The sequence below is a fragment of the Aphelocoma coerulescens genome, chromosome 24, assembly GCF_041296385.1.
Source record: "Aphelocoma coerulescens isolate FSJ_1873_10779 chromosome 24, UR_Acoe_1.0, whole genome shotgun sequence".
Taxonomy (NCBI): Eukaryota; Metazoa; Chordata; class Aves; order Passeriformes; family Corvidae; genus Aphelocoma; species Aphelocoma coerulescens.
In genome coordinates, this window is record NC_091037.1 from 3,055,385 (window position 1) to 3,083,337 (window position 27,953).

At 45.6% G+C, this 27,953-nt stretch overlaps 1 long non-coding RNA gene across 1 annotated transcript; it reads right to left on the reverse strand.

Annotated features, from left to right (window-relative positions):
• Window positions 1-1,433: 1,433 nt before the first annotated feature.
• LOC138098368 (uncharacterized) lies at window positions 1,434-26,271 on the reverse strand. Its single transcript, XR_011146604.1, has 4 exons — window positions 26,178-26,271; window positions 6,694-6,891; window positions 4,838-5,093; window positions 1,434-1,590 (listed from the first exon to the last, which is right to left on the reverse strand). It is a non-coding gene; the product is annotated as an uncharacterized lncRNA (long non-coding RNA).
• Window positions 26,272-27,953: the final 1,682 nt, after the last annotated feature.

The window sequence follows — 27,953 nt, forward strand, 5'->3', positions numbered from 1 at the left end:
TAAACTATTGTGTGTGTGGGGAGGATCAAACCAGCATTTTTGTTCATCAATTCAGATTAAAAATTTAATTTCATGCTACAATGAACCCATACAGAGTTATATCTATTAAGGTCACCTATTTCTTGTACTCCAGCTTACTTTAGGTATTGATGACTGCAAAACTCTTTAGAAGATAAGAATCACAGCTCCAGCCTTCTCAGCTGTCACAGTTTTAATGTTGGACACAATTTTCCTGACTCTCAAATACCTTGGACTTTATGTTTGAGAGTGAGGAGAAAAAAAATGGAACTCACTCTCTCTCTTTCTCTTTCTCTCTCTCTCTCTCAGTTGCTGCCTGGAATTTTTAAATAACAGAGATCTGGCTTTAATTGAGGCTTTCATTGTTTGAAAAGGAGCTACAAGTATTTCTAAACTAAAATATTTGCATAGTTTCTTGCTCTCTCTGCTAAATGCTGAGAGGTGCTGGACGTCTCTCTGAACTATCCCTTCTGGAGAACACAATTCCTGTCCTGTTACTGCAAGAGAAAAGATTTGTAGAAAGGTCTTCTGAATACATATTTAACATCTAAATATTTTCCTTGCTATCTTTGGGCCAAGTCCTTATTGGATTGTTACTCAAACAAAACTCCCATTCATGTCAAAGCAAGCCAGCCTTTCATTAGCTCAGGAATTTAGCAAATTTGTGGTTAGTGCATCCAGAAATTGGTAGCATTTAATTGATCAAATAAAATCATTTTTAAAGAGGGATTTTCAGCACCAAAACAAAGATGTGTGGCCATTTGGAAACACTTCAGAATAAACTCACTGGTTTAGCCAGTCTTGGTTTGGTTGGGGTTTTTTTTAAACACTGGCTCCTGAGTGCTTATTCCTGGTGTTGTCCCAGGGATCTGTGGCTCAGGAGGTGATTTTTGGTGATTTTCCCAATTCTCACCACGAAGAACAGGCCCCTGAATGGTCCTGGCAGTGAAATGCAATCAAGCACAGGTCTTTTTGTGGAGGCAGGCATTACTATCATCTTTGTGTCATAAAAAGTATGAAGCATCCCCAAAATTGCCTGTGAATTTCTCTGTGACTCCCAATTTTATTTGGATTCATTTTGAGTCTCCCAGAACAAGACCTCACCCTGCTCAGGCAAAATCTGCCCGACAAATCCCTGCTGTCTTTTCCTCCTTGTTACCCTCGGGGTGTGAACAGATCCTCGGTTCAATTATCTTTTTTTCCCAATAATTTTGCATTGGCTGGCACTGAAATCACTGCTCTGTGATTCTCCACTTCCTGGACTTCACACCTCCCCTCCACAACTTTTTTTAGGGAGCTCAGCATCACTCGTGTCCTTTCAGAGATACCCCTTCCCCACGTTCTCAGAGTGCAGCAGGCAGTGTGTGAATATTAAAGGATGAAGTTCATCAGACCACTCACCATTTCAGATGTTCAATTTTCCAGCAAAATTTTAAAAAAATCTGCTAAAAGGGGCACTATGCTGCGATTTTTCATCGTCATCACTCTGCCTTCAGTGCACAAATCAACTGTTCCCTTGCCTCAAATGAGTTTGCAGTCAAATGTTGAGTCATGGTGAGCTGCAAACAGTTCCTTGAAATTAAAAAATTAAAGGATTACATGACTAGACAGCCAGAAGTGGCTTATCAGCCACTGGAGCAGAGAAAGCAAGGAATTAAAAGGACAGCACCAGTGCAGCTGGGCTTGCCTTAAGGTACTGGGGCCTGAAAGTTTTATCTGTAGGACAGGCAGCACCTTGCAGCTGAGATTTTCAGGTACCAGCAGTGGAAAGGGAAAAGGAAAAGGACCCAACCCAAACCCCACTTGGAATAAGAGCCTGAGTCTGCAATAACAGCCAATACCAAGGGGAAGAACAAGTTCAGAGAAATAAATAGATAAATAAATAAATAAATACCACAAGTACTTGGAAAATCTTTGCCTGGAAGACAAACAAAAGGTGGTGTTTTACAGGGATTTAGGTGAGATTTAAATCATTCCCTGCTTCTGAAGGGCTGTGCTGCAATCACAGTGTTTGTGTGCCTGGACCCGTGTGTTCAGTTTTGGCAGGAGAGGAAGCACCAAGCAGCCCTCAGAGGAGCTGCTGGACCTGCATTTTCTCCTGTAGACCAGCTCTGACTCCCCTGGAATGATGCTCTCAGGCCCAGCAGTGCCAATCTCTATCTCCAAATGCTGTCATCCCACCCTGGCTGTGAGTCCATGCTCCAAACAGGGCGGATCTTTCCCCTCCATGTCCCTACACCCTCCCCGTGCCAGGGACCTGTCCTGTGACCAGGCAAACCTGATTCTGCCCTGATTCAGTGCAGACCCATCTGCTGGGTCCCTGCCTAATCTGTGGCAGCAGATGTGGCTTTTCTCCCCTGGCCTCGGAGCCGGGGGGTGTCCGTGCCTTGCGCAGCTCCACGAGGGATTTTCCTCAAGAATGTCTCTGAAAGAGATCCCTTGTCTACAAATTGGGGACAGATATTTTCACTGCTGAGCTGGAGCAGTCTCCAGGCTCCTGTTCCAAAGGGGAATCTGCAGAGATAGCTGTTCCAGCAGCTGGAATGACTCATGGCCAGGGACGGAGCCCTGTTGTCTCGGCATGGGCAGCGATTAATGGTCCTCCCCTGGAGCTGCCCTGGATCCAGTGACACAATTTGCCACGCTGGGGTATATCAGCTTCATCATGGGAATGGGGGAACCCGAAGATCAGTTCATGCAGGGGTGCCAAAAGGAATAAATAAACCCAAAAAAGTGATTTACAGCAAGGATAAATTCATCTCCCTGTGGGAGAATTGTTAGTTTTTTATTTAATTGTGCTGCAGGCAAACTGAGAGGGACAACACCCAACAGGAAGGATGCTCAGCACAAGCAGGAGGGCTTTTCTTTAAAGGAGGGTTGGAAAAAGGGAAATGTGGGGCTGATTCCCACAGGGAATGTGTTCCTGGTTCCTTGAGAGAAGGACTGGGAAGAGCCAGGAGAGCTGGCAGTGCCTCCCTGCACAGGGCTGGCACAGGAACCATGGTGCTTCGTGGTAAGAGTCAATATTTAGTGAGGGGGAAACAGGACAGGCTGGAATCTCATATTCTCTGGTGGCTTGGAAGCTGCTGGGATGGTTTTTTAGGATGGATCAGATCCTAGGAAAGAAAATGTGGAACTCGGCCTGGTGTGTGCTGGATCTGGCCTGGCCCTCCATAGCCTAAACCCCAACTAGAAAAGATGAGGATCTCTTTCACCTGGCACTTTTCACTTCCTCTAAATAATTTCTATTTCCCTTTTCTGGATCAAGACCAGGTCTTTGGTGTCAAACTGTCCAGGAATTGGTTCTGAATTTTTATTTAAGCTCTTCAGGCATTTAGAATTCTTTAACCCTGGTCTGGACAACTACATGGATTAAGCAAGCCTTGTTCAGCTGAGATTAATAACTCATAAACTCAGCTTTCTTATGTGAAAGGAACTCATCACAACCTCAACATTCCCTTACCTGGCTGTTACAGCGGTGGTTCAGTCACTGTAATTGCTTCCTGAGACTTAATTGTTTTCAAACAATGAAAACAGTCACACAAAGTACACTGCAGATCATTGTGGAGGCTTCAAGGATTATATTTTGACTTCAGTTATAGTTAAATGGCAGCAGAGTCTAAAGTCAAATTGTTTATTTAATTAGCTGCCATATTTATCATATCAATAATTAGTGTCCCTGTTCTGCTGAAATTCAGATTATTGCTGTGGAAGAGGGGGAAGGTAATAATGGGCAGTGTTCAAGAGAAGGTGTCAAGGCAAATGCTCTGCTCCAGGCAGCCAGGCTGTTCCTTGGACAGGAGCTTTGGCTGGGAACAAATTACAGATATTACAGACTTACACACCAGGGCTTGGGGCACTCCCACTGATGGGAAAGCAAATTTTGTGGCTGTTCTTTCCCTGCTGAGCCAGCCGAGGTGGAGCAGCACAGGTAAATCCCTTTGGGAGGACTCTGGACTTGTGTGGCTGCAGATTTCCTGTCCCACATTAGCATCACATCGCTGCTTTTCACATTTCCTGCCTCTAAAACGGGTCAAGGAGGAGCAGAGGATATTCCCTGTCTCCCTAAACATGGCCTTTAACTACACCCTTGCTGCTGGAACATTTCTGATGCTTCCCACCATCCGGGGGCTGCTGCAGGATAAACGCAGTCCTGGAAGATGCTGGGAATCAAAGGGAGCAGGGAGCTCTGGAAACTGTCTTTGCAATCTGAGCTGAGCTCTTGGAAGGACAGTGCCCCTAAATTTAAGGAGTCCCTTGAAGAATAAGAACCAATAAGTTCCTGTTATCCATCCCCACCTTATTAAATACAGGGGCTCCAGCAAGGAGCAAAATAGAAGAAAAAAGAGAAATAAAAACCCTGTCCCAAGCCTCTGCCTCCTTTCCATCACCTGCACTGCTCTCAGCCCAATCTGTCAAGGGCTACAAAGGATTTACAGCAGGGATTAATTTAGGTCCCATCTCACCAAATTCTCCCTCCCTAAAGCTCCTTCATTTTCCTCTGAGTGTTCAGCTCATAGGCTGCTCTCCCTTGGTGTTTGGAATACGGGGAGGAAGAGCCAGTGGGGCTAAAAGAAACTATAGATTTAACCTGGATCTAATGGCAGCAATCTGACATCTTGTCTTAGCAATAAATCTCTCCTATATTGTCTCCTGAAGTCAGGGGGAAACAGGGGGAAAAAGAAATTGTTGCAGCAAAGAAATGAAACAAAGCAGGAGCAGCTTCCCTTTCCTCACACGTGGGCATCACCTCAGCCAGCTGAGATTGAAAAATATAGATGTAAAATAAATACATATATATATATTTATATCTACCTACAGTTTGGTCATTTCTCTCCACCAAGAAGCAAAGCCCAGACCTCTCTGAAATTCATCTCCCTTTTCCTGGCACTGTCAGGTTGTCCTGAGGCTCCTCCCTCTCCAGGTAGACTCTGCAGCTTCCATCTGGTAAATGTTTAGCGGGTATTTGGTTACACAGAAAGAGAGAGGTGAGCAGGCATCAATCTTCATGAAAAAGGTGGCAGGAGGTGACATCTGCCCCCCTCTGCTGCAGGAGGCTGGGGTGGTGGAGCTGGCTGTAGGGAAAGAGGGAAAAATGTGGATATTTCAACCCTCAGAGCCCTCATGGGAAAGTGACGCTGCAGGGAAAGGCAGATTAAGTTGCATTCAGGTGGGAATTCAGTATGGAAGGCCATCCTCAGAGAGTTAAAGGAATAAAATCTGTGGCTGGAGAGCGAATTCCCAAACAAATCCAATCAGACTTCATAAGAATTGGGCTGCTGCAATGTGATTTAACCTCCGGTGACCACCTAAAATGGCCTGGCCCATGCTCTGTCTCAATTCCTGAGCACACAGCAATTGCCAGGGTGCAGTGGCACAGGATGACACTGGACTAAGGATTAAGCACAAGCACTGGGCAGTGACCATGGAAATAGCAGGTTTGGGGTTGTTTTGTCACAAACATCTCGAGGTGCCAAAGGAGAGATGATTTTTTTAGTGCTCAGGTGGGCAGTGAGTGCCTGGAAGCTGCTTCCAACACGGCTGATGAGGGAGAGGCTGTCACAACCTCGGGACACAATTAACACCGACCCTTCCACCTGCTCTTCGTTAGGGATAATTAGCAAACACTACCTGAGCAGCACAAGGTGCAGTCTGCTTCAGAAGCCAAAAAGAAGGATCAAACCAGGTAACAAAAGGCCTGGCCTCAGACACTCTGTGAACAAAAACGCCTGGATTCAAAGCAGAGATGCCATTCCATACCTAAACTAAAGGATGTAAAGGAGTTCTGCTTTCATATAGCCAACTCCAAAGGCTGAAGAAGCCTCCACACAGCAGGAGATCCAGATTAAATCCAGGCCTTACCAGTGTTTCACACCAAATCTGATTTCAGGGACAGAACTGCTGTAGAAAATCCCCAAACCCAGAGGCAAACCCAAGGGCACAGGGACACAGCTGGGTCTGGGGATGGTTTTACTTCCCCCCATTCCTTCATTCAGGAACTGGGAAGATATTTGCATTTCTTGCTACACGGGCATGGCCATGACCTTGCAGGGATGTCAGGAAGGAGCTGTGCACAGACACCTGAAGGACTCAGTCACAAAGCAAACTGGTGTGATGGATCTGGGGAAACACCAGAGACCTGAGCCAGGCAAAGGTGTTGGCAGAACCCGCAGGGAGGGGATTATTCCTGAGGTGATAAAAGGAAATGCCAGTTCCAGGATCCCAAGCAGCAGAGATGGACAGGGACAACCAAAATCATGGCAAAAACCAGTCATGGATGAGTCAGCAGCTGCTACAAAACCTCATTGTCAGGTTTGATATTCTCAGTTTGAAGCAGTCTGCGGGGTTTTTAGTCCAATAAACTTCACTGTGACTAAAAATCATCCCAGATGAGGAATAACACCAGGAATACCCCCTCCTCCTTGCTGGGCAAGGCTGGCTTTCTCTTAGACAACAAAATAATGAAGGTCAGGGTTTTTATTAGCCTGCTCTCAACCTCCCTTCCAGTGGCTGATGAAAAGTTCCCTCGAGCTTCACCTTGACCTTGGCTTGTCCTGCACATTCTCTAATTGTGGGTAATTATTTTCTACCCTTTGGGTTACACTGAATCTCATGAAGGGAACCTCCAAGAAAGGAGAGGGCTGATTTCTGGCTTGATTAATGGAGATAACCAACCTGATTTGTAATAACATGGAGCTTCCTCCTGCAGATTATTTAGATTTTATTCTTCAATTATGTCCCTCTGCTGCTGTTAGGCATGTAAATGTGGACTGGAACATCCATCTAATTCTTGTGATGAATTCAGCTATCTCGACTTCAATACAGCGATGCTGTCCCTGAGCATCTCCTTGCAGCTGAGGAATTTGTACTGCTCTGCAGGAGGGTTAATAAGAAGAAATATTAAATAGCTGGCCATGAAATTTTCAGAAGAAAACCAGCACTTGGTCACTGGTTCAAATCTTCCATCCTGCAGCTGAGAGAACAGAACAAAACCCTACTTTTAAAAATCTCTCCCGTTTTCCCTTTTTCTCTCTTGCTGATTCTGTTTCACCAGTGGAAAAAGGGAGTGCAGCTCACTCTATTTGCAGTTTTTAACAGGCTGCCTCTTGCAATATTCATGTAGTACCTCTTTTCATACTTTTTAAGGGAAAAGAGTAAAAAACTGAGCCGAGGCAAGATATTTGAAATGATTTTTTGAAAGAAGAGAGCGCTGGAAGGTTTCTAGTATTTCCCTCCGAATCTTGTTGCTCCTGTCCTGCAGACAGGTGTGTGCTCTACGAAAAGCTGTGAAGACTACGTGCAATTTTAAAAATAACAACTCTGTGGGTTGCTTTGGGCAGGGGGGGAATAGGAGGAGGAACACAACCTCCTTTGAAGGTTAGGGAACTCAAGTTGTGCCTGTGTGTTACCTCTCTGCACACCCATCCCTCGTGCAGAGTGGATTATCCTGACCTTTTCTGCATTCTGTGTGCTGATTATCCAGCATTTCCCTTCCTCTGCTGCTTGTACCTCCTCACCGTGTGGGAAAGGGCTGGGATAGCCAGTCAGTCAAACTGCAGAATAACGAAAAGGTCACCCCAGCAGCAGCCTCACTTCAGGGGCTGCATCAGGCAGCACATTTTTGGTACCTCATCTTTGTGAGAGAGACCATAATGAGGCCAGAAATCAGCACCGAAGGAAGGACTAAAATAGGAAAACAAATATCCAAAATATCCTGCAGTCCTGAAATCTTTCAGAGCTTTGATGGCCAGGGCAGAGAATCTGGTTGACACCCCTGGTTTGTGCTGAGGATGTGGTTCCTAAGGGATAAAATGGGAAGCAAAACTGAGTAAATTCTACTGGGTGTGTTCGAAAAGATCAATTTTCCCCTGTGAGGCAGAGAAAGTGAAACAGAGCTCAGGGCTGGCTTAGCTACAGCAACCTTCAGGCTGGCTTGTCCCAACAGGACTGGGGGGTTTGCCACAAATTCCAAAAATATTCCTGGGATAGAAGGAGAAGCTGCTGGGAGATAAGAAAGCACATCCCCCGTGCCCCTCTGCAAGGTGAGGTCAGCATGGTGGGATAGGCTGTTCCCTTAATTAGGAATTGTAACATGGGGTGTGCAGGACCCTACACCAGGTTCAGGGCCACCAAACAGTTCATGTCCAACATGTCCATCTGCCAAGGAATATCAATAATTACACACTAAGGTGGTAACCAGCTGAGCCTTCTGGCTGGAGGCATTCGTGGAGGAACCTGACAACAACAACCCCGTGGGCTGAAAACCAGCAGGATCCCTTGAACGTGTCTGTAACTTGTCAGTATCCCACATTACAGCCCTGCCTTGCTCATCCTCTGGGCTTTGTTTCAGCTGCCTTGACCCCAGACCCCTCCCTCTTCATCCTCTCACCCTTCCACTGCTGTGTCCTGATTCCCATCTCCTTAGAATGGAATCCCAGGATGGTTTGGGTCGGAAGGGACATTAAAGATGACCCCATTTCCACCCCCTGACACGTGCAGGGACACCTTCCACTATCCCAGGGTGCTCCAATTCCCATCCAAGCTGCCCTTGGACACTTCCAGGGGTCCAGGGGCAGCCACAGCTCCTCTGGGCAATCAACAGGTGATGTGCTAAATGCTAAACCTGGCTCCACAGCCTCCCATCCCTCCTCAGAGCAGAAATTCCCTGCTCCTCTGTGCTCCACAAGAGCTCTGACCTGGCTCCAATCCTGGATGCTGATCCCAAACATGGTGTAATAACCCTCCCTAACAAAATGCATCAGGGCCTTTCCCATGTCGAGGAAAAATAAATTAAAAGAAAAGAAGGAGAAGTGAAAAGTATAAAGGGGATTTCATGGGATTTGAGTGCCAAACTCCAACAGGCTCTTCTGAAAATCCCAGCTTAAAGCAATAGATTTGTGTTCTTGCATTTCTTTCTCCTGATGTCAGTAATAACGACTGCTGAATTAGTTCAAAGATCTCACATATTGCTCCAGGTTTTGTTTGTTCATTTATTTTCTGCGTTTTATGCTCAAAAAGTTAATAAAGGGAAAATTCCTCGGCGAAAGAACGGAGGAAAGAAAAGATAAAATCAGAAATAAAGGACTGAATTTTCATCCCATTTAAATTCACTGCGGATAATTGAAGAGGAAAGCTGTTTTAAATGAAGGACCTATTGGAAAGGTTCTGTTCCTGTGTTCCCACTTACATCCTGTATATTCCAGAAACAGGTTCAAGTGCAGGGCTCTGGCAAAGTCCAAGTTTAAAATTCAGCACAGGCTTCAAGTCCATTCACTCTGATCTGACTTTTTTATTTGGTAAAACTTAAGCCTGAGTCAAGGTCAGTGGAGCTGAAATTAAGTCTGTGGCAGAGCATCTGCTGAAGTGCTCTGCCTGGTCAGTGCTTTTATTGCTCAGCCTGGTCCAGGAGGAGGCTGGGAAGACACGAAAAGTGCTGCAATTTTCCCCATAAAAAGTTCCGGAGACCTCCTTAAATTTTCAAGTCAAATTATCACTAAAAGGATTATGAGCTGTACTCTGAATTTCAGTGGAATGAGACATCCAGGAACTGAGAGCTCCCTGCTGTGTCTGGAGAACCTGATTCATCATGAGCTGTCCCTCTCACCCTTTGCCATCGCTGCAGCATCCAGGCTGGTGGCACATCCAGTTTTCACTCTTGGGTTGCAAGAGGGATGAGAATGAAATAAGCCCTAAAACCACACCAGAGGCTCTGAGTTCGGTGTGTCAGGCTTTGATGCAAAGGAAGAGTTCCCAGAAAACCAGCAAGGAATTTCCCTGGGGGATTTTTTTAGTCCACTTGAAGAGAGCCAAGACCTCAGGAGGCAGCAGAGTTAAACCAGCAATTAAACCACAGTCCTGGCCACCAGCTCAGCCTTAAACTTGCCCTTCCTGAATTCCACTGAGACCTTCCCAGCTCTAGGGTCACCCCTGAACCCCCAAATCCCTGTTAGCTGAGGAGCTGACCCTCCAAGAGCCAGCCCAGCTCTGGGAATGTCCAGGCACTCCTTCACCTGAGGATTTCAGGGAGATGCCCGCCCTTCCTGCTGTACAACCCCCTGAGTGATCAAAAATGCAGACAGGGGTCCGAATAATAAAAACTCCCAGTGTGTTATTAGTGCTGTCAGTTTAGCCAGGGATGTTATGGCACGTGTGTCACTGAGAGAGACAGAAGCTATTATTGAAATGAGATTAGAAGCGTTTTGAAACATCAACAGTGGCATTATAGTTGGTAACATTTCCATCTAAAATAGATGACATTGATGCTATACAATCAACAATGCCACTGGGAATACAATATAGAACTGAAGACTAGCTTGTTTTACTCTATATTGATTTTCCCTTAGTACTTTTTGATTAACTGTCAAATCAATTAGCTCTCCCCACCCAAACATCATATTTTTTGATGTCCCCCCTCAGAAACTCCCTGTTCAAGAGCAAACAACCCAGAGGAGCTCAAGTGCTCCAAAGTGCTCCGGAACAGAGGTTTTGCAGGCTGAGATAAGTCCCCAGAGCGAGCCTGCTTCTCCTCATCCTGCTGGAGTCCAGCCATGTTTTTATTGAATCAGGTTCTGAAGCTGTCTGAGGCACTGAGGGATCTGATTAGAGCCTTGCCATAATGTCCTTTTCAAATAAAATGCGTGGCATTTTCACGGTGACATAATGTTCCTTCGGCTCAGCAGAGACAGCGTGGCTACAAGGTTTGGACCAGCTTGGCCTTCCCCTATTACAGATCTATAAATCCATAAATCCATCCATAAATCCATCCATCCATCCATCCATCCATCCATCCATCCATCCATCCATCCATCCATCCATCCATCATAATTTCCCAGTCTCTACACAGCCACACACCTCAACAGTTTTATCTTTATCCCACAACAGCCCTACAGAAGCTGTAGGAAAATGTTATTAAAGATAGGGCATTAGGGAGAATCAGTGAGAGACCAGGGAATTCGCCCAAGGCCACAAGCAGTCCCCAAATCCATCTGGTTTTCCCAATGGCAAGGCCCTCACCTGGACTGGAATGGTCAGGAAAAAAGGAAAAGAAGGTTTCAATCTGTGAAAGAGAATCTGAGAACTCATCCAGCTCCTGCAACAGCTTCACACCTGTGCAGCAGTGACTGGTAAAGCAGCACCAGAAAGCTCAGGTCCAGACTGAGGCAAGATCCCAAACTTCAGAAGTTCAGGAACTTGGTGGACCTTGTTTCTTCTTGCACTTTTTAGTCATTAATCACCATCTCATCTCTACACCTTCTCTTTGTTCCTCTAACTCAAACTGTGCTCCTTGTGGGCTTTAAAAGTCTGCTGGGGGTGCTGTAGGATCTGCTCCGTGCACCAGCACTGATAAACTGGACAATGTAGGAACATTTGCATCGCAGCAGTGCCTGCAGGGCCAGCTGGGACCAGGCACCTTTTCTGTGGGGCTGTGCAGCCACACCAGCTCCAGCTGTGGTGCCCTGGCAGCCTGAATGGGGCTGGCAAAGCAAGGCAGGGAAAACTCAGGGTCACAGGGCAGGGGAGTGTCTGGGACAGGTCCTGGGTGTCCCAATTCCCAGTCCTGCGCTCTGCCCACTGAACTCCTGCAAGGCCCTCGTGACCAAGGCCTTGGGGCAACTCACGAGAAATAAAGATTAATAAAGACTCTAATAAAGACTTCCACGGTTCCACTAAAAGCCAGATCAGCCAACCAACTCCACAGGACTTCACTTCCCTCCTGCCTGCTCCCCAGGCCCCTCATGAGGGACAAGGATCCCCATCCAAGCCTGAGCTGCCCCAGTGTTGGGTGTAGGAGCCACAGTGGAACCAGCTGCTGCTGCCACGCCGCCAGCCAAGACTCTCATTTGTTTTGGCTGGCGCTGAAGAATCAGCTTAGGCATCTCTGAGAACAAAATGGTGCATGGAACCAGGCCAAGCTGCAAAAAGATAAGGAGCAATAAGAGTCGCAACAGATTATTTGTCTGGTAAAACAGAAGGAGAATTCTATCGGGGGAAAAATCCGAGCGGATCCCGGTCCGGTGCTGCGAACAGAAGTTCTGTTTGTGCAGCTCCTCTCGGGCTGCACGACAGGTGCTGAGCTGCAACTATTCCTGGAGAATAACAAATTGCTGCTGCCGAGGAGGAATGACAGAGGAGAAGTGATTTCTGCACAACTGTTGGGAAGAGGAAGGCTCTGCAGTGACATGGCAACGCTGCCGGCCGCCCCGGCAGGGCTGGCGGGGAGGGATGCGAGGATTCAGCCAGAATAAACAAGAGGAACAACGGCATAAAATAACTGCTGTGCTCTCCTGTGATGCTGGGAAGGGAGGTTGGGTTGAAGATTAGCCACAGCCTTCCCCAACTGATTCCCAGCCAGGCAATTAATCTCTCTGGAACCGGACCGAGGATAAATCTTATCAGCTCCTCGTGCGTTTCAAAGAGATTGGGCCCATTTTCTCTGGGGCTTTTACATAGGAGGGGAAAAGGGCAGGGAATATAAGCGAGAGGGAATACCCAAGGGGATACAGCCAAAGAGGTCAGAGAATCCCAGGATGGTTTGGGTCAGATGGAACCTCAAAGCACATCCAGTTCCACCCTGACACCTTCCACTATCTCAGGGTGCTCCAAACCCCGTCCAACCTGGCCTTGGACACTTCCAGGGATCCAGGGGCAGCCACAGCTGCTCTGGGCACCCTGTGCCAGGGTCTCTCCACCCTCACAGGGAACAATTCCTTCCCAGTATCCCAACTAAATTTACCCTCCTTCAGCTTAAAGTCATCCCTTGTTGTCCTAACACCACACACCTTTGGAAATCCAATCCAAAAGAGGAGAAATATAGGGAATTCAGTAATCAAATAGAAGCTTAATAAGCAATGAGTGAAGACTGGCACGAATGCAGGGATTAGGTTCTCACCTGACACACCCCAGTCTTGCTGAAATAGCCTTAAAGCACCTAAAGTGATTTTTATTCCATAAAGGGACCTAAAGTAACCTTTATTCTATGCCACCTCCTTAGTCAAATGTAAGCTTAACTTCAACGTTAAGTTTAAAACTTAAAAGCACTGATTCCCTTTTTAAGAAAAATATTTTTTTTTAAATTAAGATTTAACACCAAATTCATTCCAAGTCAGATAATTTCCTGAAGTTCCTCTCAGATATAGGTTCATTCCAACCCAACCATCAACTGGGGAATGAAACCCAGAGAGGAGGCTCTGAGCAGGCACGAAACAACACCCACCTTCAGCCTAAACAACTGAATTTGCACATATTTTGTGCTGAAAAACAAAGGAAAATACAACAGCAGTGTCTATCTTGGTTTCTCAGCTCCGTGAGAGGATGCAGTCAGACAGATTGCTCCTCCCTGTGAACCCAGGCTGCCTCAGTGTGCAGCATCTCTTAAAATTCAGGATGTTAAAGCCCTTATGATAAACACATCTCTGCAGCCAGAGGGATTTTTAATCTCCCTTGATTTACAGGCATTTCATTGCATTTGAGTATAACTTATTTTAATGGCATGGTGGAAATTGCAGCAGGGGCTAATTAGAGCAACTAAGTTAGTTAGATTTGTGTGCGTTTGGAGAACAGGCTGCATCTTTTTTAATAGGATAATCTAAATGGATCACCCTGACCTGCAGAGTCTCCCTGTAGGTACCAGGACACTTCTGCACTTGTCTGAATGAGGTAACTCCATTGGAATTGAGGGGTCAAAGATGATTTATCCCTGTGAGGGTCAGATCCTACAAATTTGTGGGCCCCTCCCCTTCCCACAGAAATAGTGGGAGGTCTGGGCAGCTCAAAACCTGGCAGGACTGAACCCTGAGAAAAAAAACCCCTCTGCTTTCACAGCCATATCATTAATAGATGCTCGACTTGCCAGCAAGCCCCACTGTTTGGGATTTTTAAGCCTCACAGTCATGGTCTTAAACTAAATTACAAACCATTAGGCCTCAGCCAAATCTGACTTGCTTCAACACCATCAGGCTGGTTTGAATTTTTCTCAACTTGAGGTCATAGTCTACAACTAATTCAAAACACATTGGGGAGGTCAACAAACCTGTCCCTGGCTCTCCCTCTTGTCCTGTTCCTCAAGGTAAGTTCTCACACCCAGCCATCCTTGGATCCTGCTACAGATAAAGAAGAGGAACAGCCATTTTTGGGTACTGACCTCTTTTCACCTGCATTTTAAGGTGAGGTGAATCACATCCTACAAGGAGAATTTATTCCTGCACAAGCAGCTCGGAGGAGCAAACAAAGGATTGACCAAACCCCATTCTGCTCTCTGCCATCATCCACTGACCTTCCCAAGCCTCAGTCGACCCATTTCTATTCTCATTTGTAAAAAGAAAATTATCTGACTTCCAAGAGCTCCTTTGCTTAAAGGAGGAAAGGGAAAATCATCGCTGCTTCCTGCTTTTCCAGGGGTTCCCTACCTCACACTGGAACTAGAAAAATTCCACCTGGCCTCAAGGAAAAAAGCTGGGGAGCATCTTTGATCCCCTTTGAAATTTCCACAGAAGGATTTCATTTAATTTTCCAGGCTTCTCTGCCTTTCTCCTGCAATAATGGCTGATATCATTTAGTGCAAAGCACAACGACAGCCATTAAAAATGGTTATTAGTCTGGAACTGCCTTCCTAATAGGAAACACACATGCCACACTCTGGGAGCTCAGTGTTTTTTAATAGACTTCGAGGTAAATGCCACTGTGACCCTTATTTTTCAGGAGGGAGGGAGAGACAGAGAGAGGAATACGTTTCTTGGGCTGAGATTTTGCCCTTAGGCAGAGCCTTGGGCTGGAGGTGGAGCAGCTCCACTGCTGCCCTGGGGAAGGACGGAGCCTCTGAAAAGCTCCTCTGAGGATCTGCTGCTCTGCAGAGGCTCCGAGCTGCTGCAGGGGAGGAAGATGCATTAGCACTCCAGCATCCCTGCTCAGCTGGTGCAGAGCAGCAGAGCCATGGCTCAGCAGACTGACAGCCTTCTCCTCCCTCTGCCCACCCTCTCCTGCCTCCTCCTTCCCCCAGGCACAGCGGGACCTTTGCAGGGCTGGGGTGCCCTTCAAGGTGACCCTGGCAAAGCTCAGACAGACTCGGAATCTGCGGGTTCCTGGCATTAGGGCTGAGCCCAGCTCCCCGTGCCTGGCCAAATGCCCCTTCTGGAGCAAGGGACACTGAAAATTCCTGCCTTGGGGAAGAGTGAAAGTGTATTTGCTGACCTTCAGCAGGCTGAGATATCTCAGTGTGACGTGAGTCTACACATCAACATTTAGGAGTAACATCAGAAAGAGTTTTCTTTATTTACTTCCCTTCTCCTCCCGCACCTGAACCTGGTGTTCAAAAGCAGAACTTGGGACTCTCAAATGAGAATTGCAAAAAGCACCGTCCCCATTGCACTACAGAGACAGGAGAGGAGCTGGGGGCTGCTTGGCCTGATGGAAAGTCTCTAAATCCACAGCACATCCAGTATTTTCAGCTCTTTACCTCACCCAACAAAGATATCTCCCTTCCTCAACGCCTATTTCCCCAACTGGGAATTTTATTTGCACTGTCAGGGAATCTCTAATGCCTATCTGATGTTTGCATTAGGGTTTGTTGTTGTTTTTGCTCCTTTCATCACCTTATAAAGGCCACACAATGATTGCGTGATGCTGAGACTTTTGACAGATGTAACATATGTGCAACAATATTTATCATTTATTTAGCATGCTGGGTAGAGCGGCTGGCAAGGCTCTGCCATGCCTGACTTAAAGGCTGCTGGCATTTCCATTAGATAAAATCCCATCATGCAGGGGGTTAAGAATTCAGGCATTTCAAATCGCATCAGGCTGAATCATGATTCAAATCAGAAAAGCCAGTTTTTGGTTCACTAAGGGCTGACAAAGTGGGGCTAGGGGGAGGGTCAGGAGGAGCAGGAATGGATGGCAGGTCACGAATATGTTCCTCTTTTTCAACGGATGACCAGGCTAATGCAGTCTGTGTTTTCAAATAATTGGGGGAGAGGGGGGTTCTGCCCAACTCCGAGGAGCTCTCCGACCACGGCATTTCACGGTGGGATTTTCAAAGGCATCCATCTCCCTGCCTTGCTGCCCCAGCCACTTTTGGTGGAAGCAGACATAAGCCAGGAGTCATCCTCTTTGAAAACCCCACTGCAAAGCATCTGACAGCTGCATTTTAAGGACCACACGCCTGCCAGACACGGGAATTGTCCTGCTCCACGCCGAGGTCCTGCAGCTCTCGGGAGCAGAGAGGAAAATCTGTGCTGATGGTGAGAGGCAGCAAGACCACGACAGCCAGAGCCCCAGTTTGAGCTCAGGAACTCAATATCCAAATCTTCTGGGCTGCCTCAGTGTCTGTCAGGTGTGACTGACACTTCAGACCCAAAATTAGTGCTCAGTGCAAACATCCTCCCTCAAACCATCCTTATAATCAAGATGTAGCTGATGGGTTTAATGGTAATTTCATTTTTTTTTTTCATTCTCAAGGAAAAAGGGATTAAAAACCCCACCCAAACAACCAAGGACTGCCAGTTTATCCTGACCCTGATTTGCCTGAAGAGTAATAAGAGGAGTCCTTTAACTTCTGCCCAGTTGCAGCTCTCTCTGTTCTCATGGAGAAGCAACATACCACACATTTCATAATTAGGGCGAGAGGGAGAGATAAGGCCATCGGGCTGAGCACATGAAAGGAATGTGCTGGGTGTGGGGAGATGGTGCTGAAAGGAAGAAGAGTTTTATATGGGCTGGAAAAGGCTCTGGGAGAGCAGGGTTATGGAAGGGGGAGCTGCGTGTGCCAGCGGGAAGGCGCACGTGTGGCAGGAAAATGGGCTGCTTTCCCTCCCAGTCCTGCTTTCCCTCCCAGTCCTGCTTTCCAAGGATTAAAGAGAGGCTGGTAAAAATCCTGAGGTCCAGGACACAAATTTGGGAGGGGATTTGGCACCCAGGTGAAAGGAACAAGTGCCCTGTGTCAGAGGGACACAGCCAGGGTGGCTGCCCCCGAGGTCCTGCAGACCTGGTTCGGGGCCAAAGGGAAGATTTGGGATTTCTCCCTCTGACCATTCTGCACAAATCCACCTCAAGGTAATATTTATGAAGCCCACTCTGCATTCTGGAGGGCTTTTGTGTTTGTTTGGTTTGAACAGCCTCGGTTTTGGCAGCAGGGCCGAGGAAACCGCACATTTTTACAAGATTCCAAAGCGAAAAGAGACCTCGGCACTGAGCACAAAAGCACACAACGGTGGCAGAGGGAGAAAACAGCATTATTTGCTGAGTAAATCCAGAAAAAAAAGCCAGGAAAGATGAAAATGCAGCACCGCAGAACCTGCAAGTTCTGATCCTTAGCCTGGTCTCTGCCTCCTCTGAAGGAGGTGCCCTTTGGCGAGCCACTCGATGTCTTTGTGCCAGTCTTGCTCCTCAGACTTTGGGCTTGCTTCCTCTGACTCAAACTCTGGGCTCTGAGCCCACAGCACTGGGCCTGCTGCTCTCCTGACCTTTGTGGGCACTCACAGCTGCTCCTGAAACACCAATAAATGTCTGCAGCCACTGTTTCACCTTGAGCCCACAACGCTCCCTGACCAAAGAGGAGACCCAGGTAATCCGAATGCTGGAGCCTGATATTATTCCTGTTAAAATTCCGGGTGTGAGTAAATACGTACTAACCCTCAGCCTAAAAAACCCTTCCCATCTGATTTATTTTTTGCTGGTTTAGATATTAAAATCCAGGCCTGGGTATCAGGTGTGGGAGCGGGGAGTCGCTCCTTTGTCTCGGATAAAAGCCACTCTCCTGATTTTACACCACTGCAGCATCCAAGGCTTTGTTCCACAGAGCCTCACGAAGATCCCTGCCGGTGATAAACCGGTAAGGAATGACCTAAAAGTGGTTCTTTTCTTTTTAATATCTATTTAAATGCTGCGTTTGTACCTGGCAGCCCTTCTGCTGGGGGTTTGCTCCTCGGGGCACTGCCGTGCTGGAGCAACACTCCAGCAGCAGCAGCCTCACCACAAAGAGCTCGCACCAAAGCCTCCCATTTTCCTAACAAAAGCAGCACATGAACCCCCTCTATAAATGGTGGGGAGCATTTTCCTAAAAAATCAATCAGCCTCTATTATTCACTTGAAGCCCAATCTCATTGTCTACTTCTTCCTCCGGAGGCTGATTTCTGCCAGGTAGAAAATTAAGTTTCCTTTACTTTTCTTCCCTACACAATTTTTCAGTGTTTCGGCACCGTTGTTCGGTGTGGGAAAGCGACTTCCTGTCTCAATAAACAAGTGCACACAAGGCTTTTCTGGACACATAATGGGCTCTTTTTTTTTTTTTTTCTTTTTCTTTTTTCTTCTTCTTTTTTTTTTTTTTTTTTTTTTTATTTTATACAAAAATCATTCCACACTTAACACATCAATGAAGCCACTTAAGCTCTACTGCATCTGAATTAAAGGGGGAATTGTGTGATCAAAGAGTGTGAAGGAACCACACATGGAGTTCTTCAGACACTTTACTTTTGTTACATTTGATACATAACAAACCCAATAAATATGCTTATCCCAGTAGCCCATTTCATTATCTCATATCCTTATGTTCAAGAGCATTTCCTTTAAGAGCTGCTCTTTCTCCTTTGTTTTTTCAGCATCATACTTTTGAGGCAGTTTATTTTACATGAAGGTGCTAAAAAGAGAGAAAAAAGAATTTATATTTTTTTCCCTCTAGGTGTGCTCAAACAAGACCAAAAATCCCTCTCCACTGAGTTTTTCCCTGGATATATTTATTCATGTGAGAATACAGGCACAAGTGCAGTAACCTCAGTTATTAGAGCTTATTAGGGACAAGACTTGCACAGGGAATGTTTCCTAAAATTCTTCCCCATAATTCTCCACAAATTCATCCCTTTCCCTCCACCATAGATCAAACCACTTGGAAAAATACAGATTTTATGTACATTGATGCTTTCAGTGCTGAGAATAATTGCCTATTTGCAGCTAAATTATTAAAAATAATGAAGATTGGAGTCTGCCCATTTTTTCCTGTTATTTCACATGGAAGTGACCAATTTCTCCAGGCAACAAAGAAGCTACAAGGTCTGATTTTTGGGGAATTGCTGATCATTTGTAGTCAGCAGTGACGTGTGGCTGGTCAAAGGGCTGGCAGAGCAGCTCTGGCTGAGCCAAAGTAGGACCTTGCTCAGTGAGCTGGAGGTTTGGGGGGTGATTTTTACCCACAGATGGACAAACCTACTGGTCCTGCGAGGAATCTGTATTTCCAGAGGGAATTTCAATGGGATTTCTGCTGGAAACTGCATGCCCAGAACTATATTTAATTCAGTCTACCACAAAAATCACGGCAAAAGCATCCCCCAAACCTCCAGGACAGCTTATTTGGGAGTAAATGACAGGTGCTTTTAGCAGAGTTGCTGCTCATTAAAAGGCATTTCAAAACGTAATTTTTAAAATTGCCTTTGTATCTTTTTGTTTTTCCCATCTTCCCCTCCACTTTTCCCAAGGGGTCCTGACAGAAATGCTCAAGACAGGGGGTTTTATATCCCCTGAAATGGTGAGATCAGCCCCTGTTTGCTGCCACACACGAGATCGGCTCCTTTCTCTTTTTTAAAACTGAAAAAGAGAATTATCCAGCCCTAAAATCACGGACTGAGTGGAACACATCCAAACTCCTCTCGTGTGCAGCAGAGGCAGCGGGGAAAAAGCACCTGAACCACCCGAAAAATCCCCCAAAATTAACAAAATGTATTTTCTGCTCTGTTTCATTCCTAGCAGTAAATATCTTTACAAATATGCTTTTGTGATGAGCACGGCCTGGTTGGAGCTGCCTTTGTTTCGAGGCTTCCCAAATCAAAACAAGCAAACAAAACAACCCCCTGCCAGCAGGAACGGGGGCTCCGCTCCTAAGTAGGGCACATCCCTCTCCCCATCCCAGCCAAACTCCCAGCCACAGCTCCCAATCCCCATCAGGACCCAGCCAAGCCCAGCTGAAGTAAAAATGGCAATATTTGACCTCAATGATGAGCTGGAAATGCTTTTTACAGCCCAGAGACCTCCAATGCTCTGGTAACAGAGTCCTGACCACCAATTTAGCGATGCTTATCCAGGAAACAGCTCCTGAAATCATGGAAATCTGTGACAACATCAAAAAGAGGGGTGGACAAAGGATGGTTTTAACACTCGTGGCTGAGGAGGAAAATCTGGTGAACACAGCCCAAAGAGAACCAAGAATTTCAAAAGGTAGAAGGCAATGAGAAGTTTTGGGTGTTACGTTCCCAATCTTGTCCTTTCCAGGCTCAGGATGGGCACCTGACACTCGAATTGCTTCAGGTCCTACACCAATATTTCATTTCATTCCTACCAAGAAAGTGCCTGATGAGGAGGAAAAATGGAATCAAGCACAGCAGCCTGGCTGACACTAAAAATTAATGCTAAAATATCAACCCAAACTGCCACACTCATCCTCTGATTGTGGTGCACTGGGAAACCTTTATTTATCGTAGTGGGATCCACATATACAGGAAATTTTCTACATTTCTCCTCCTTCTGTCGCCTTTTTTTCCATGCAAATCCATATTGGTCATTAAATCAAGAATTGAAGAAGTATTTAGCAGCAGCTGGGTGGTAAAAGCCTACCCCAACTCCCTTAAACTGCATCCTATTTATTGGTGGTGGGAAATATCTATCCCACGCACTTCCATGCCTAAAATGATCTGCTTGAAACAAATAAGAACAGAAAAATACTAAAAGTATTTTTATAATGTCTTTTTTTCCCCCCCCCACAATTGAAATCCTCATCCAATTTTGGATTTCTGCCTCGTTTTCTGGACAGGAGCTTTTTAAGGTGGCAGTGCTGGGTGTGGTTCTAATCAGTTTTTGCTCCTGAGAAGAAACGGTTTGGGGAAAATTAATAGAGAAATTATCAATTACCAGCATTTCGAACAGCCTGACTGCAGGAATTTGAGGGAAAAGGTGGAAAGGCTACAAAATTTGCCTGAAATCTTTGCCAAAACACTTAACTGGTAATGAAAGAAAGCAGCATTTGGAGTTTCTTACAGATTTAATTGAGAAAAAAGACCTCCAAGACCCACTGATGCTTCCCTAAACCACTGCAGATATTTAGTCTGGCAACACATTGTACCTAATGATTAAACTAATTCCCCAACCAGAAATTTTTAATCTTGATGGAAATTGGGAAGCAAATTTCAAGAAGGAAGAAGTGGATATTTGAATGGGGCCATTTGGTTTGTCCTGCTGTAAGAAATAAAGTTTCCCTCGTTGTCTTAATTCAATTAAATTTAAAACCTGCCTCGGGAGAACCCTGCAAAAATTAGACAAGTTGTCTTAATGTATAAATTAAGGTATTTCTATGGATTTAGCAACCCAAAAAAAACCCTACCAGGTGGACAGAAATGATCCTCTGCTGGTTTTAATGTGGAAGGGAAGATTTATTTCAGCTTTCAAAGCTCTTTCTGACAGTATAAATGTAGCTTGGAAATTGCACATTTTTCCTTGACAGTTTACAATGGATCATTTGAGCTCCTAAGTCCAAAATCCTTAATTTTGAGCTGAAGCCATCTTTTCTCATGCAGGAAAAATATAATCAGGAATTAGGGAAGCACCTTTCACTAGCACTTCCTAATTTCAGGTATTTTTAGGCAGGATCACTCACTGCTGAGGGAGATGTTAGCCCTGCAATAATAAAATAGAAATAAACTGGTTTTCATGGCAATTCTTGGCAGAAAGGGAATTCCAGCAGCCTCTTTTACTCCAGCATAAGAGATTCCAGGAAAACCCTCCCCACGAACCTCAGCACAAAAAAAGGGACAACTCCAAGCCAAGGGGAGTCAGATCCAGGGTTTATTTATTGGTTTGGAGTGAAAGCCTTAGAGACACACACAGTGTCCCCTTCCCTAAAGGAAAACTGCATCCCACTCTGGAAATAAATTCCTCACAGATCAGTGGCACATCCATCCCATGGCAGTGGCTGAAAACCAGACCTAAAATCTGGAGGTTGTAATCAGATTAAAATGAGTTGCACCTCAGAGAGGAATACTGAAAGTAGATAAAAATTCATGTTTTTTTCCTTGATGGAATAATCCCAACCAGATCCTGGATTGCCAGGATGGTACAACTGAGATATTTTCGTATCATTCAACAGAAAAAGCCCCTGCCACCACACTGTCCTTCACAGATATCCCTCAACTCCCCAGCTACATTTTCCAAGTGCTTTTCACTGCATTTTAACCGATTTAAGAGAAAAGAATTAAAAATGTGTGGTTTCAGTGCCTGCAGAGAAAGATCTTGGCTGTTACCACTGAAATAAGACTGAGGAAAGGTGGAGCTGGACCTCAGCTTTCAGTGGGGCCCCTGAAAGCAGTGATTTTTCATGCCAAAAGAGCCCAGAAATGGGTATTTTCTATCATGTGGAACAAGGAGACAAGGAGTACCCTCCTCTTGTTGCTCCACAACTGCATCTCCCTTCCAGCACAGCCTCGGTCACTGCAAGGGAAGATTTGCAGCCCAGGATATAACTCATCATGAGCTAAAGTGGGAATCTGAGCCGTGACATTTTAATTTCAGACATACTCAAAGGTAGGAGAGTCACTCTGTTCTGCCTGAACTTCAGATAAGCACACGCTGTGCCATGGTTCTGCTTTCCTCACAGCATTCCTCAAATTTTCACTGCAGTAGGAGGAAAGAGAGAGGGGGGAGAAAAAAAGAAAAAGGGGAAGAGAAAGAGAGAGAGAAAAAAAGTTTGTTTTACAGGAGGTGTTTTATTGTGTGGATACCCAAAGGCTGGATTCAATAAAACCTCCAGCTGGCTCTCACACAGACAAAGCTCCTCCAAGACCTCGCAGAGCCTTCCTCACCTTCCAGAGGCAATTTTTGGAGGCTTGGGAGCCTTTTCCTGGGCTTCCCTCCCACCACAGCAGGACAGGGATTTTTCCTGAGTCAGGCCCAGAGAAGGAATCTCTTTGACTTCCACTTTGGAGGGAGGGGGCGACTCCAAACCCCGAGGATGTGCCAAGTGTGCTTTAAAAACTTGGCATTGGAGAATCGGCTGTTCCCCATGAGCCAGGGGACAAATAAAGCTGGAGGAGTTGCTGAAACCCTTTGAGTAGAGTTTCCTGAATGAGGTTCCTCATTTTTTCTGCTGTCCTGAGGGTCTTTCGTGCCCTGACCATCCCCAAAAACATTTCCATCCACCCAGCTGAAGCTTCAGTCCCTGCATTTTTTGGTGGCCAAAACAGAACATGGGGTTAAAAATGCTCAGAAAGAACACAAAGCTCAGTCCCACTGCCCTTATTTCCTGATCCATCACCAACTCAGGTACCAGGACTATCAGCAAAAAAAAAAGAGGCTGGGAAGACGGTGAGATAAATGATACACGTATCAATAGACAGAAGCAATTAATTAGAGATCAGTGATAGATGTTCAGTCCTTTCTCAAGTAAAACAAATATCAACTCCCAGGGATTTGGTTTTTCCCCTGTATTGTGAGATTTGATCAATTAATCTTGGTGAGAACACCTTCTTTAAGAAAATCGATCGGCACTTTAATTTTTGAGCAAGTTCATTCCTTCCTTTGCTAACTCCCACTTAGGCTTTTCTGCTCCTGGAAGTTCATTTCAGAGCTGGCATTTTGGCTCCCATTTTGTTTCACAGCAAAGACACCCAGACAGACAATAACAGCAAAACCTATTCCTTTCTTACCAGATAACACTCATGTCTTGTTACAGAATTCTCAGGCTGTAAATCAACTTGAAAAGCTAATTTAAAGGATATTCACTTGCACTATTCAGGGCTGTATAAACATTCCAAATTCCAATTTTTCATCAAGACATATGCGAGCATTTAAAAGGGACTTAAAAGAGCCATTTTGCACATGAAGGGAGAAGATCGAGCTCCAGCATTTTATTTTTTCCCTCCGACGAGATTATCATGTAATATTAATACTCAGAAAAAAAAAAAAAAATATATTTCCAGTGCCTCTGTGTATTTATGAGGTCCTAAGGGATGGCAGAGTTCCTTTAGCCGAGAGGAAGGCTGCAGGAAGCTGCAGGAATGAGAGCGACTGTTGAAACATCAAATACGCGACAGAATTCGTTCGTCCGGCGCAATTTCTTGCCCCGGTGCTGTGGTGTTGGTTTTCACTGTATCTGCTGGTTTAATTGTTTCTGCCTGTTCAGTCCTTTGTCCTCCCAAACCCCCTCGCCTAAGGGAGATTTGAGAATCAAAAGGTAGGACGGAGGTTGGGCAGGAAATGAACGCTGGTGGCGCGGCGGAATTAAAGGAGAAAGTTCAGGAGTGGCTCTAGGAATGGGTGGATCAATACAAATTTAAGGGCATCTCCTTCTCTGCCCGCTCGTTTTGTTGTTGTTGTTGGGTTTTTGGGGTTTTTTTTTTGTTGGTTTTGTTGTCACTGCTCCAAATAAACCCCCCAAACCCTGGGTTTGTGACTCCAGACCCTGCTGATGGAACGCTCTGCCTCTGCTTTGGAGCCATCCCAGCCCTGCTCCCTGTGGGTCCCTTCCCCGCGTGGGAGGTTGTGGAGACAGAAAGAGGGAGAGGGAGCAACACTCGGGTTTCTATTTTCGGTGGGGGAGTGCAAAGTCAGCTCCCAAAGTTCCTGGTACGACACCCATGGCACACTCCAGGAAAATAAACAGAGCTGGCATCAGGATCTACGCAAGGAATTTTCTTTTCCCCCCTTTTTTTAGGTGCCCTCCATCTTCCTCGCCTCTCCTATCTCTCCCTTTCCTAATTTTTCCCTCTGATCTTCTCGGACAAAAGATTCCACAATCAGAGATGCAAACCCCAAGCAAGGAGGATATGTACTTAAAATGCCACATGGCCAATAAAACCTATTTTACAGCAGATCTCACCTTTAACAAGCAAATTGACCACTGTAAGGAAAAAAACTGCCCCAAAATCCTGGTATAAAACAGTCCCCAAACACCCCAACCCTCAATTACAGCTATTTAAACAATTATCTGAAAAATACCCAGATTTAAAAAAAAAAAAATCACAATTCTGGGAGTTTCAGTGCTCACCAACCAAAAGGTACGAGGCCATGGATTTCAGGAATTAATTTGGGTTAATTCAGATGGCAGAGATGAGGTAGGCAAAATAACAAGCAATTACCTTTTCCTGCCTTTGAAGAACAATGAATTTGGGAACTGGTCCAACTTTAGAAAGAGTGATTACAGATTTTCTGCTCGGAGAAACCTCTCCCTCCTCAAGACATACAACACATGTGTACATATGTACTTTTCATGGCCGTCCACTTATCTGTATTCCATAACACCCTGCACTTGAAGGATTAATTAAAGATAAAATTCAATTATTTATTGCATACCCTGCTAATTATTTTTGAAGCTCCATAAAGAGAGCAGGAAAAGCTACCCAACACAAGCCATAATTAAGCAGAAAGGCAGCATTTGTGTGGTCACTTGGCGAACCCAACATGCAAAACGTTTATCATTTAACCATTTCCTTTATATTGTGCACCAGGCTGGAAGGGTTTGAAAGCTGGGCAGAATGACAAATTCAACTTAAATCTAATTTTGAGGAGGGAATACCTATTTCTACGAGTTTCGACAATCACTTTAGTGGATAATAAGCAATGTTAAATAAAACATGTAGCTAAATAGGCATTAAAGGCCTTTTACATACTTGGAAGAAAAGAAAACAGTTTTTTTCTCTTTTTTTTCCCCTTTTTTTTTTTTTTTTTTTTTTTTTTATGCTGCAGACTGCAGGCATTTTGGTCTATCTCTGTCAAGTGCAATTCTTTCTTGATGAATGACAAGGTACGATAATAGGCTGCCGTTACCAGGGCAACCAGACAGCAGAGCTGTGTGCCTTGAATTTTGTCATCTGAAAATGAAACCAGAAGCAAAAGAAAAGCTGAGAATCGAGCGACAGATTAACTCTGGGGGGGGGGGACGGGGACTGGCGGGGGGAGAGAGAGCACAGGAGGAGGAGGAGGAGGAAGGAGAGAGTGAGGAGGGGGAGAGGGGGCTGCATTACAAGCAATTAAAATTACTGTAATCTGTGCTCGCTGTGTGTGTCTGGGTTGCAGTCGCAGCTATCGTTTGTCCATAAGCTTCCAGCCCTGTTTTCCCCACCACTCTCTTTGTTCCAGAAATGTGGGGGGGGGAAAAAAAAAAAGCTTTCAAAAGTACTTTTCAGGGCACTCACCTTTACAAGAGGTGGCTCTGCAGCGTTGCTCCCAGCAGCTCTCCCAGTCCCACTCAGCCCCTGAGAGGCTGCAGCTGAGAGCTGAGGGTGGGGACCCTACACTCATTGCTGGGGTGGGACCCGTGGGTAAACAGGACCCCTTCAACCCAAGCATTCCCCAAGGATTTACCCAACGGCTTCACCTCGGGCTGGGAAAGTCTCTGTGAAGTCCTCAGGGATCAGAGCCATCCCCACAGGAGCTGGTTTTGTCTCACAGGGACAGAGTTGGGGGCGTTCAGCCAAAGGGTGAAAGCAAAATGACTGAAGCGGGACCAGTTCACCAACTCCAACCTGGGATCAAATTTAAACACTAGGATGGCTGGATCGGGGCTTGGCTCACCTTGGGCTTTGTGGAGATGAGCTAAAATTGCCATCTTTGTACCCATAAAATCGATAAAATAGGATCAGCACACACACAAGCCTTGGGTGTACCAAAAATACCCAAATTGCAAAGTTTAAGCTGTAGGTGCTCGGTGTAAAAGGCTTCACCAACACAAAATATTCCCAGCTGAGACAAAAACTCTGCCTGCCCAAGCCCCAGGAGCTAAACCTGTAGCAAATTTCCTCAGCCCCGTAACCTGAGCCCTCACAATATTCGTGTTTCACCATCTTCCATTCCCTCCAGACATTTTTACGGATGTCTTCTCTCCCTAACCTCCTGGGTTCGCAGATTAAACTTCGCTCCTACAGTTTTGTGGAAGAGCTGTTGATAAAATAAACCTCCTGTAATTTCTCTGCAGCCCCTCAGGCAAAACTCCCCGTGATCCTTGCACAGTGTGGGTGAATCATTAGGCTTCCATTCCTCATAAATTGACATTTTTGCCAAGTTTAAAGATGAGGAAACTGCCACAGAGAAAAAGCTGCCTGAGTCAGACCCTCTGAAGAGTCCATGGGACTCTTTCCTCCCACTTCAGTTTGGACCAGGCTTTAACAGCACTTGAAACAGAACTTTGGGTTCCTGGCTCACAGCTTCAGGTCTCATTAGGCCAAATTTCTTCCCAATGAGCTTTCTCTGAAAACGCTGATTTAAAATGTAGTTAATTCAATTAAAAAAGAATGCAAAGCAATAAATGTTGCCTAACCAAAATTACTCCACCTTTGCACGGGAAAATTATACTCTGAGCATGTCAGTCATAGAGATGACATGTTCTGGAAATAAAAATTCATAACCTGTGCAAGTTTTTACATGGGCAAGTCAGTTACCTGATTTTTAAGGTATCTAAAGGAAGTGATCATCCCTCATTTTTCTCTCTAGGCACCCAGTCTAATGGGTTATAAAAGAATGACTTAATTTTTTGGCACCTTGACCGCCTTTGAATATTTTCCATGGAAGAAATGAAGTGATTTTTCTCTATATCATCACTTGTGTGATTGACTTTTTTGCCATGGCAAGCCCAGGATGTTTCAGTTGCCCTGATTTATTTTTGCCTGACTGTGTCTGCATGGCACCGAGGAGAGGAACCCCTGCTGGCTCTGGCAGCAGCAGCAGTCTGGTGGCAGCAGCAGCAGCTTCGTTCCACATGGACTAATTAGCTCTGGGTGTTTTGGGAGGGAATGTGGCATTTCGTGCACTTACACAAAGTTTTGGAGCTGGATCAATGTCATCTCCATGTTCCAGCTGAGCTCCTGCACACGTATCAGGAAGCCAACAGCTGGATTTTGGGGCTGAAGGAATGATCTGGCTGCTCCTCCAGTCTCCATCCAAGCAAGTGGTCACCAGGGCGATTACAAACTTGC